This window comes from Mobula hypostoma, chromosome 11, assembly GCF_963921235.1.
Source record: "Mobula hypostoma chromosome 11, sMobHyp1.1, whole genome shotgun sequence".
Lineage (NCBI taxonomy): Eukaryota > Metazoa > Chordata > Chondrichthyes > Myliobatiformes > Myliobatidae > Mobula > Mobula hypostoma.
In genome coordinates this window covers 104,955,459-104,967,332 of record NC_086107.1, presented here as the reverse complement: position 1 = coordinate 104,967,332, position 11,874 = coordinate 104,955,459, and the positions used below count along the sequence as shown (strand labels likewise).

Sequence of the window (11,874 nt, the reverse complement as noted above, 5' to 3'; positions counted from 1 at the left end):
GCATCTTCAGAACCTCTTGTGTTTACCCAACTATTCTTATTCTTTGTTAGAATCAAGGACTATATATATATATATATATATATGGGTGAAATCTGTCATACCGGATATGAATAGCAGATTACTGGTGAAATTACCGGAGAAGGTCCAGAGGAAGTTCACAAGAATGATCCTGGGAATGAAAGGGCTAACATATGAGGCGCATTTGATGGCTCTGAGCCTCTACTTTCTGGAGTTTAGAAGAATGAGGGGAAATCGCATTGAAACTTACCAAATATTGAAAGCCTAGATGCAGTGGACACAGAGAGGATGTTTCCAGTCGTGGGAAAGCATCAGAATAAAAAGACACACATTTTAATTCCACATCCCATTCCCATTCTGACATGTCTATCTACGGCCTCCTCTACTGTAAAGATGAAGCCACACTCAGGTTGGAGGAACAACACCTTATATTCCGTCTGGGTAGCCTCCAACCTGATGGCATGAACATCGACTTCTCTAACTTCCGCTAATGCCCCACCTCCCCCTCGTACCCCATCTGTTACTTATTTTTATACACACATTCTTTCTCTCACTCTCCTTTTTCTCCCTCTGTCCCTCTGAATATACCCCTTGCCCATCCTCTGGGTCCCCCCCCCTTGTCTTTCTTCCCGGACTTCCTGTCCCATGATCCTCTCGTATCCCCTTTGGCAATCACCTGTCCAGCTCTCGGCTCTATCCCTCCCCCTCCTATCTTCTCCTATCATTTTGGATCTCCCCCTCCCCCTCCAACTTTCAAATCCCTTACTCACTCTTCCTTCAGTTAGTCCTGACGAAGGGTCTCGGCCTGAAACGTCAACTGCGCCTCTTCCTACAGATGCTGCTTGGCCTGCTGCGTTCACCAGCAACTTTGATGTGTGTTGCTTGAATTTCCAGCATCTGCAGAATTCCTGTTGTTTGAGAATAAAAAGACATTGCTTTAGAACAGAGATGATTTCTTTAGCCAGAGGGTGGTGAATCTGTGGAATTCATTGCCACAGGCGGCTGTGGAGGCCAAGTCATTGGGTATATTTAAAGCAGAGGTTGATAGGTTCTTGATTAGTCAGGGTGTCAAAGGTTGGGGGAGAAGGCCCAAGCTGCCATCAGAGATGGAGAGAATGGCGTTGAGCAGGATCAGCCAATGACAGAATGGCCATGCAAACTCGATAGACCATTTGGCTTAATTCTGCTCCCATGTCTTAAGACCGTAACTGTCACCCTCCTCCACCTTTTCTGCTACCTAAGCTAACTTTTCTCTACCTCAATTCTGAGGAAGGGTCGCACTTCCAAATCATTGATTGTTTCTCTTTCCACAGACGCTACCTGACCTGCTGGACATTTTCAGTTTTCCCTTTATCTCAGACTTGCAGCAACTGCTGTGTTTGTAACAAACTTCTCTGGAGCTTTGGTCTTTTCCCACTCTTTGATCTCCTTCACCCCTCGCAGACAGACCTGCGGGTAATAAACTTTAACCCTCTTTCAGTCAGTCTGAGAGTCTATCTATCGCTAATCACAAACACTTCCTTTGATCCCACCAGCCTTTCACTCAAAGCGTCTCTCAATTTGTGACAAAGGACAGCATTCCGTCAGCCTCCATTGTTACTTTATTCTCCTGCATGCTAACTTACAGAGTTTTAGATCCTTTTGTATTGCAACATTTCATAATTTCTCTCGGTTTAAATAGTGGTTTCTGTTTACATTCTTGGTAAATGTGGACAACCTCTCCTTTTTCCACCTTATTCCTCTGAAGTTTCTTGCCTTTCACGTAATCTATCCATATCCCCCCCCCCCACCGATCCTGTTGTGTTGTGTCTGCAGTTTCTCAGCTCTCTCGAGCCAGTGTTTGCAGAACCTCAGTGCCCATTTGTGTGGTAAGGGTGGTCTTGAGTAGCAGGTGAATGTTCAAGGTGGCCTATCATCACTCGATTGCCTCTTTGGACAAGCTCTCTAACATCTCTGAAATGAAATCAGGTGAGAACACATCACATCTACCCTGTGTCCTGGGACTTTGATTACAACACTGAGTCTTATCATCTGCGAAATTCTCTGGTGACTCAGCAATAGTTAGGTGTGTAAAGGGAGGACGTGAGGGTTGTCACGTGACCGGCAACAATGAATATAGAAATGAGTCAGGTTTTATAAACAAAAACAGAGTATCTAACACAAAACTAAACTGAAAACCCTAACTGTGTCACCAGGGTCTCCCTTTTATATACCTGTTGAGAACAGGTCATCATGTGACCTCACTGATGGGAAAATTACATTGTGTGACCTCCGCAAGACCATTACACCATCCTCATAAGACAGTCACAAGATAGGCATGAGGTATGTAACAGGGCAAATACAGAGACCTGGTGGAGGACTTTCTGAAATGGTGCAAGCTGAACTATTTGCAGCTCAACATCAGTAAGACAAGGGAGATGGTGATGGACTTCACGAATACTCCCTGTTACTATTGATGGTGAGGACGTGGATGTGGTGAGGACCTACAAGTACCTGGGGTTCACCTGGATGACAGACTTGAGTGGAGCACCAACACAGAAGCTGTGTACTAGAAGGACCAGAGTTGCCTCTACTTCCTGAGGAGGCTGAGGTCCTTTGGAGTGTGCAGGCCTCTCCTTCACATGTTCTACCAGTCTGTTGTCACCGGTACAATCCCCTTTGCGGTGGTTTGCTGGGGCAATGGCATCAACAAGGGTGATGACAACAGGCTCAGTAAACTGATTAGAAAGGCTGGCTCTGTTATAGGAGTCAAACTGGACACACTGGAGGGCGTATGGTAGAACAAAGGACCCTCCAGAAAACCCGGCAATTCTGGACAATGTTTCTCACCCTCTGCATGCCACCTTGGCTGAACAGAGGAGCACTTTTAGTGATAGACTAAGACAACTGTGCTGCTCCAAAGAGCGGTACTGTACATGAGGTCATTCTTACCCTCGGCCATTAGGCTCTATAATGAGCCAAGCCATAGCTGGGGAAGTGATGACCCCCTCCTGTAAAACTTTTTGCGATAACTTATTTTTTATCCTTTCTTACTTCTCTTCTAATATTTATGTATCTGTGCACTTGTAACGTTACTGCAACACTGTAATTCCCTTTGGGATCAATAAAGTATCTATCTATCTATCTATAACACAGACAGATCTCTGGTCAGCTTCAGAAAGTAGGGGGCTACCCATCCCTGTGTTCACCACTCCTCCATTCCTCCTTATACTGGCTGTCTACCTTCTCCACACTTTATCCTGATGCAAGTTTCAAATGGAAATGGCAACAATTCCTTTCCCCCAGTGGCTGTTGCTCGACCCGTTGAGTTTTTCCACAGATTCACACACACACTGGATGGAAGAACTCAGCAGGTTAGGCAGCATCTATGGACAAAAGGCAAGAAGTTACGTTGCAACCTTATAAAACTCTGGTTAGGCCACATTTGGAGTATTGCATACAGTTCTGGTTGCCTCACTACAGGAAGGATGTTGAGGTTTTGGAGAGGGTGCAGAAGAGATTTACCAGAATGCTGCCTGGTTTAGAGGGTATGTGCTATCACGAGAGGCTGGATAAACTTGGGTTGTTCTCTCTGGAGTGTCAGAGGCTGAGGGGAGATCTGATAGAGGTTTATAAGATTGTGAGAGTAGACAGGGTGTATCTGTTTCCCAGAGTTGAAATGTCTTATATCAGAGGGCATGCATTGAAGGTGAGAGGGGTAGGTTCAAAGGGGATGTGAGGTTAAGTTTTTACTCAGAGAGTGGTGGATGCCTGGTATGGTGGAAGAGGCAAATACAATAGAGGCTTTTAAGAGACATTTGGATAGACACATGGATTTGAAGAAGATGGGGGGATATGAAGGTGGTGTAGGTAGGAGGGATTAGTGTTTGGGTGTTTTAGGTTTGTTTTTTATCTGGTTCGGCACAACATTGTGGGCCGAATGGCCTGTTACTGTACTGTAGTTTTCTATGTGCCATGGAGAGGAATAAACAATCAATATTCTGTGCTGAGGCCTTTCATCAGGACTGAAGAGGAAGGCGACAGAAGCCAGAATAAGAAGGTGGGGGGAGTGGAATGTGTACCTGCTGGTATCACCTCATAGTTGAAACCAGGTGAGGGGGAATGTGGGTGGGGGGGTGAATGAAGTGAGAAGCTGGGAGGTCATTCCTTCACCTCTTGTAGCATTCTTGGTCGCCAGACTTGAATGACTGATCTGGCCCTCAGCATATCTCAGATCTCATAGTTCATCCAGGGCTTCTGATTGGGGATCACATCCACTGTGATGAGATGCTCTTAGAGGTTGTCGATGAAACGTATCAACTCCTGCCTGAAAAGTGACGCGAATCCACTCCAATTTGCCTACCAGCTTATCAGGTCCACAACAGGTGCCATTTCATTGGCTGTTTGCTCAACACGGGGGCATCTGGACAGCATAGCTGTATACACCAGGATGCTCTTCATCAACTACAGCTCTGTGTCCAATACTATCGTTCACTCAAAACTAATCAATGATCTTCAAAGGCTGGGCCTCAGTACCTCCTTGTGCAATTGGATCGTTGATGTCATCACTTGCAGACCCCAATCAGTTCAGATTGGCAGCAACACCTCCTCCACGATCTCCATTAGCACAAGTGAACCACGAGGCCACAGCTCTACTCACTTTACACTTACGACTGTGAGGCTAAGCACAGTTCCAATGCCATATTCAAGTTTGCTGACAACACCACTGTCATTGGCTGAATCAAAGATGGCGACGACTCAGCGTCAAGGAGGGAGACTGAAAATCTGCGGAGTGGTGCCACAACAACAACCTCCCACTCAATGTCAACGAGACCAAGGAGCTGACTTCAGCGGGGGGAAACTGGAGGTCCATGAGCCAGTCTTTATCGTGGGACCAGGGGTGGAGAGGGTCAGCAACTTTAAATTCCTTGGTGTTAATATTTCAGAGGATCTACTCTGAGGCCAGGCCCAGCACATAAGTGCAATTACAAAGTACGCACGGCAGCTGCTCTACTTCTTTAGAAGTTTGCGAAGATTCAACATGACATCTAAAACTTTGCCAAACTTTGATATTGCCTGGTTGAATCATGGTCTGGTATGGAAACACCAATGCCCTTGAATGGAAACTCTTGCAAAGGTAGTGGATACAGCCCAGTCCATCACAGGTAAAACCCTCCCCACCATCGAGCACATCTACACGGAGTATTGTTATAGGAAAGCAGCATCCATCATCAAGTACCCTCACCACCTAGGCCCTGCTTTCTTCTTGCTGCTGCATCAGGGAGAAGGTACAGGAGCCTCAGGACCTGCACCACCAGGTTCAGCAACAGTTAATACCCCTCAGCTGTCAGGCTTTTGAACCAGTGGGGGTAACTTCACTTGCCACATCACCGAAACGCTTCCACAACCTATGGACTTATTTTTAAGGACTTTTCATCTCATGTTCTGCATATTTATTAGTTACTTATCTTTTTTTTGGTACTTGCACATTTTTGTTTTCTTTTGCACGTTGGTTGTGGTCTTTGATTGTTTCTATTAAGTTTCTTGGATCTACTGAGTATGCCCCGGGCAAGAAAATGGAAGTCAGGGTTGCATGTGGTGAAACATATGCACTTTGATAATAAATATACTTTGAAATGTGAAAACATTAGATGTATATTTGAACAGTATATTTAATTTACTATTAGAGCAAAAGTGACTGGCAGCGGTGGGATTCGAACCCACGCCCCCGAAGAGACTGGAGCCTTAATCCAGCGCCTTAGACCGCTCGGCCACGCTACCTTGTGGAAGCTGGTTTCCGTAAACACATTCTAGAAGCGATCCTGGACCGAAACATTGGCAATAAATTATGTCTATGAATGTGTCCGCACAACCGTCCTCATTGTAACTGAGATTTCACCGGACAGGGGAACAAGCTGCCCCCGACGCTAAAAGAGAAATGATCACGCTCCCCCTGGCCTGGTGGACCCTCAACGGCGACGGATCCGCCAATAGCGCCAGGCCGCAGGCTTCGTGCGGCCTCGTGGTTTGAGGCAGTGCAGTCAAACGCGACCGCGTCGGGTAGCGGCCTGACTTTCCAGCCAGCTTTTAATTCACTGTTCCCCTGATCGGAAAGAGCGTTTTAATCGGAATCGGTCGATAATGTCGATGACTGACTTTTGCATCATTATACTGCTTGCTTCAGAGCGCGCCCGGGCTGAGAGCTCGTCAGTCGGTAGCGTGGCCGAGCGGTCTAAGGCGCTGGATTAAGGCTCCAGTCTCTTCGGGGGCGTGGGTTCGAATCCCACCGCTGCCAGCAACCTTTTACCCTTTTACACTCTCTCAGTCTCACCGCTGCACCCCTCCCTCCACAACCCGCTGCAGCGTCCAGTAAAATAAATTAAAACCCACATTGTCGTTTGAAATCCAGACTAAACAAAATAACTGGAGACTGCAGATGATGGACTTTGGAGCAAAATAAAACGGTTGGAGAAATTCAGCAGTAAAAACAGTGGCTGGAGCATCTGATTCAGATTCAGATTTATTTATCACTTGTGCTTTAAAATATGCAGTAAAATGTGTCGTTTGCATTAACAGCCACAGGACCATAACAAAGTACAGTATTAAGCCACAAACAAGAGAAAAATCTGCAAATGCTGAAATCCGAGCAACACACACAAAATGCTGGAGGAACTCAGCGGGCCAGGCAGCGTCTATGGAAAAAAAAGTGCAGAAAACGTTTTGGGCCGAAACAACCCTTTGGCAGTCCTGCTGAGTTCCTCCAGTGTGTGTATGTGTGTGTTGCACAGTATTAAGCCATTCAGCCCATCGAGTCTGCTCTGCTGTTAGATCACAACTGATACATTCCCTGTTCAACCCCTTTTGAAGTTCAAAGTAAATTTATCATCAAAGCATGAATACATTTTGTCTGTAATACAAACAGGAAAAGCTGGAAATTCTCAGCAGGTCGGGAAACCAAGGGAATACTCCAGGTGGAAGACTCAAAAGGTCTGAAGAAGGGTCTCAGCCCGAAACGTCGACTGTTTATTCATTTGCATAGGCATTGCCTGACCTGCCCAGTAACTCCAGCATTTAGTGTGAGGTCTCTCTGGATTTCCAGTATCTGTAGACTTTCTTGTGTTTATCAAAAGGTCATGTTCTTCAGGGTTGTGTCTAGTAGAGTAGATGCTGGGAGAGCCAGTGGACATGAGTACAGACATCCCACCTCTCCCGGAAGTTCCAGGAGTCTCCCGCATATTAATAGTGGCTCCCTGATGCCTGCAAATTATATACAATATCACGGAAGTCAATCTTTTTGAGAGCAAGAGAGCGAGACAGAAAGCAAGTGAGAGCACGAGAGAGAGAGAGAGCGCGCGAGCGAGAGTGCGCCATGGCAGAGTGTTCCAAAAAAATATATAAAACGTACGTCACCCCAGACGACACTAAAGTGTACCCCTGTCCAATAGGAGTCAAAAATAATGACAGTGTTGCTCGCTGCACTGTTTGCAACAGTGACTCTTCTATTGCCCATGGTGGGTTAAGACTATAAAGGACATGTTGAGGCGAGTTTAACAGGTGTCATTCGTTCATTAGTATAACTAATGTTCTTTAAACTAGCTGGCCAGCTGCTAAGGAGCTACTGTATTGCAGACATCCCGCCTCTCCCGGAAGTTCCAGGAGTTTCCCGCAAATTGATGGTGCTACCTCCCTGAAATGAGTTTTTGCAGGGTGGGATGTCTGCGAGTAGGTGCAAATAGCAAAGCTTGCAGTAATTGTAACATTGGGTATGCATGCGATCATAAAACTAGAGGTGTGTGTAACAGTGGTGATAATCATGGGGAACTTCAATCAACACAAGCACTGACAGATAAAGTCTTCACATTGGAGAGATAATTCATGGTGCGTTATGCACACAAGATGGTTTCTTACATCCTAATGTTGAGGAAACACAGGAACGGCTCTTAGATCTCATTTTGTGGAATTAGCATGATGTTATCCATAAGACGTAGTGAAAATTGCAGGTCTAATTATTATTTCTCCTCTGAGTCAACAGGTGCCATGGCTTTGATCTTCGGCAGATGTAATGTTTCTGTTCTCTGGACCGGCTGGGTGTAGCAGACGTGTGCACTCAAGCAGGTTTGACAAATAAAAACTTTAAATAAATAAATAAATAAATTTAAAAAGGAAGAAACACAGCCTCTGCCATTTTGTATAGAGCATAGAAATTTACAGCACAATACAGGCCCTTCGGCCCATAATGTTGTGCCGACCATGCAACCTACTCTAGATCTGTAATATGTCAAGTAGGAGGCCGTGCACAATTCTGATTTTATGGAGGCAGACGTGAGAGCGTGGAGAAACACCTGGTGAAACTTCTGAAATGCCTGTTTCGCTGCCGCTGCTACTGTGTAATCCGAAATCTCCAGAGGGGTAGGCCCCGAATCCTCGGCTTTGCCTGTTGCTCGGTGGCCGGGGCCAGGGTCGAAGCACTCAGCAGAGATGGTGCTCGGTGTCGGAGGGCTGGTCGGAGGCTCGAAGTTTACGGATGGACCCAGAAGTCGGACTGCGGTCAGGTGCTTCCTGAAGCTGCATCGGCAAGTTTGCGGCGCTGGAAGCCCACGGCAGGGAAAGTTTCTCCCTTCTACCGTCTGCGCGAGATGTTGGGGCTATCGGGACTTTGAGACTTTTTTTTACTGTGCCCATGGTCTGTTCTTTATCAAATTACAGTATTGCTTTGCACTGTTGTAACTATATGTTATAATTATGTGGTTTTTGTCAGTTTTAGTCTTGGTTTGTCCTGTGTTTCTGTGATATCATACCGGAGGTACATTGTATCATTCCTTAATGCATGCATTTCTAAATGACAATAAACGAGGACTGAGTGTCCTCATAATCTAAAAAAAACATTTAAGAGAGGTTTGGATAAAACATGGAATGGAATTGCATGGTCCAGGTGTGGGTTGCTGGGCACAATAACAGTTTGGCACAGACTAGATGGGCTGAAGGGCCTTTTTCAGCAAAATTCTACTCTAGACACTAATACATTGAAGAAAGCTACCAATATTGCCACACTGGTGGTTATGTCAACACATTCACTCAGATGCTGAATGAGAAGACAGAGGTGATTGTTATCTCAGGAACAGGATTCCTGAAAGGTTAACTTGCCGGTTGGTTCGGTAGTGAGGAAGGCAAGCACTTCGTTAGCTTTCATTCAAGGGGAATAGAATATAAAAACAATGATGTAATGCTGAGGCTTTGTAAAGCATTGGTTGGACTGCATCTGCAGTATAGTGAGCAGTTCTGGGCCTGGTCTCTAAGAAAGGATGTGCTGGCTTTGGAGAGGGTCCAGTGGAGGATCACAAAAATTATCCCAGGAATGAAAGGGTTGACGTATGAGGAGCGTTTGATGGCTCTGGGCCTGCACTCACTGGAGTTTAGAAAAATGAGAGGGATCTCACTGAATTCCTATCGAATTTTGAAAGAGTAGATGTGGAGAGGATGTTTCCTGCAGTGGGGGAGTCTAGGACTGGTGGGCACAGCCTCAGAATAGAGGGATGTCCATTTAGAACAGAGATGAGGAGGAATTTCTTCAGCCAGCAGGAGGTGAATCTGTGGAATTGATTGCCTCGGGTGGCTGTGGAGGTCAAGTCATTGGGTATATTTAAAGCAGATGTTCTACAGGAACGGGGTTGTGAGGGACAATAAATCAGAACAGCAGCCTCAGTGGGCAGTATGGCCTAGTCCTACTCCTATTTCCAATGGTCTTCAATGATAACAGGACCCAGTATATGTCAGTACTAAAGACGAGGCTGAGGCATTCACATCCAGGTTCAAAATGATATCAATATGGGAATCAAACTGCCTAAAGACGGGAAATAACATCCATAAAAACATTTATTCAATTGAATTATTTACATCCTTCATATACGTGAGGAGTAAAAATCTTTATGTTACATCTCCATCTAAATATGCAATGTGCAATTTATAGTAATTTATGTACAACAGGATAGTCAATATAACATAGAAATACAGTTGTGTCAGCAGGAGTTAATCAGTCTGGTGACCTGTGGAAGATACTGTCCTGGAACCTGTTGGTCCTGGCTTTTATGCTGCGGTACCGTTTCCCGGTTGGTAGCAGCTGGAATGGATTGTGGTTGGGGTGACTCGGGTCCCCAATGATCCTTTTTGACACCTGTCTCTGTAAATGTCCTGAATAGCGGGAAGTTCACATCTACAGATGCGCTGGGCTGTCCGCACCACTCTCTGCGACTGAGGGAGGTACAGTTCCCGTACCAAGCAGTGATGCAGCCAGTTGGGAGTGCAGGAGCACTGCACTCCAATCATGACGGCTGGGCCTTCCTTATCCAGCTCAGCTGCTGGTGTTCTGGTCATAAATTCTGTCGCCTCTTTAGAACCTCACACACAAAGTGCTGGAGGAACTCAGCAAGTCTGGGTTCATCTAGGGAGCAGAATGAACATTTCAGGCTGAGAGCCTTTGTCAGCATGGGCGGGGCGGGGGAGGAAACAGGAGGCTGGGGGGGGGCGGATGAAACAGACGAGCTGCTTAATGGCCTAATTCTGCTCCTGTGTCTTTGATCTAAGGGTTCTTTTACAAATGCACTGAGGACTGCCCAAGCAGCTGACCTGGTAAGTGAAGAACAAGCCAGGTATACAAGTCAGGCTGGCTGTTGTGTGTAATGGCATAAACAGTGGACAAATGCAAAGCATTCTGTTCAGTGACCATCACTTCAAAGAGTTGACCAATATCAGAGGATGTGGGAAAAGCATAAATTACGGCTAAGTTCAAAGTAAATCTATCATTAAAGTACGTATATATCATCCTGTACAATCCTGTGACAAGAGGAGTACCGCAGGGATCGGTACTGGGTCCGTTGTCGTCTGTATCAATGATCTGGATGATCATGCGGTTAACTGGATCAGCACATTTGCACATGACACCAAGATTGAGGGTGCAGTGGACAGTGAGGAAGACGATCATGGCTTACAGAGGGATCTGCTTCAGCTGGAGAAATGGGCTGGAAAATGGCAGATGGAATTCAATGCAGACAAGTGTGAGGTGTCGTACTTTGGGACGGCCAAACACAGTAGGGTCTCACACAGTGAATGGTACAGCATCGAGACTATGATAGAACAAACAGATCTGAGTATACAGGTAAAGCACTTAATTCACTGAAAGTGGTGTCACAGGTAGATAGGGTCGTAAAGACACACTGGCCTTCATAAATTAAAGTCTTGAGTACAGGGGATCGGATGTTATGTTGAAGCTGTATAAGATACTGGTGAGGCCTAATTTTGAGTTTTGTGAGCAGTTTTGGTCACCCACCTATAGTAAAGATGTAAACAAGTTTGAAAGAGTGCAGAGAACATTTACAAGGATGTTGCCTGGTCTGGAGGACCCGAGTTATAAAGAAAGATTGAATAGGTTGGGACTGTACTCCTTAGGACGTTGAATATTGAGAGGAGATTTGATAGAGGTATACAAAATTATGGATTTATGGATACAAAATTATGGAGTATAGTTTGGGTAAAATCAAGCCAGCTTTTACCACTGAGATTGGGTGGGGCTATAACCAGAGGGTCATGGGTTAAGGGTGAAAGGTGAAAAGTTTAAGGGGAACATGAGGGGAAACTTTTTCACTCAGAGGGTCGTGAAAGTGCGGAACGAGCTGCCAGCACAAGTGGTGCATGGAAGCTCGATTTCAATGTTTAAGAGAAGTTTGGACAGGTACATGGATAGTAGGGGTATGGGAGTAGGCAGTTCAAATAGTTTCAGCACAGACTAGATGGGCTGAAGGGCCTATTTCTGTGCTGTACTTCTTGATGACATTCCGGCGTCAACATGGCCTGCTCATGACACTTGGGAGAACAACACAGAAC

The 11,874-nt window shown here is 45.7% G+C and overlaps 2 non-coding genes across 2 annotated transcripts; one reads left to right on the top strand and one right to left on the bottom strand.

Annotated features, from left to right (window-relative positions):
* Positions 1-5,696: 5,696 nt before the first annotated feature.
* On the bottom strand, positions 5,697-5,778 carry trnal-aag (transfer RNA leucine (anticodon AAG)). Its single transcript has one exon. It is a non-coding gene; the product is annotated as a tRNA-Leu (tRNA).
* A 432-nt stretch (positions 5,779-6,210) lies between these two features.
* Positions 6,211-6,292, top strand: trnal-aag (transfer RNA leucine (anticodon AAG)). The gene has a single exon. It is a non-coding gene; the product is annotated as a tRNA-Leu (tRNA).
* The last annotated feature ends 5,582 nt before the right edge of the window (positions 6,293-11,874 follow it).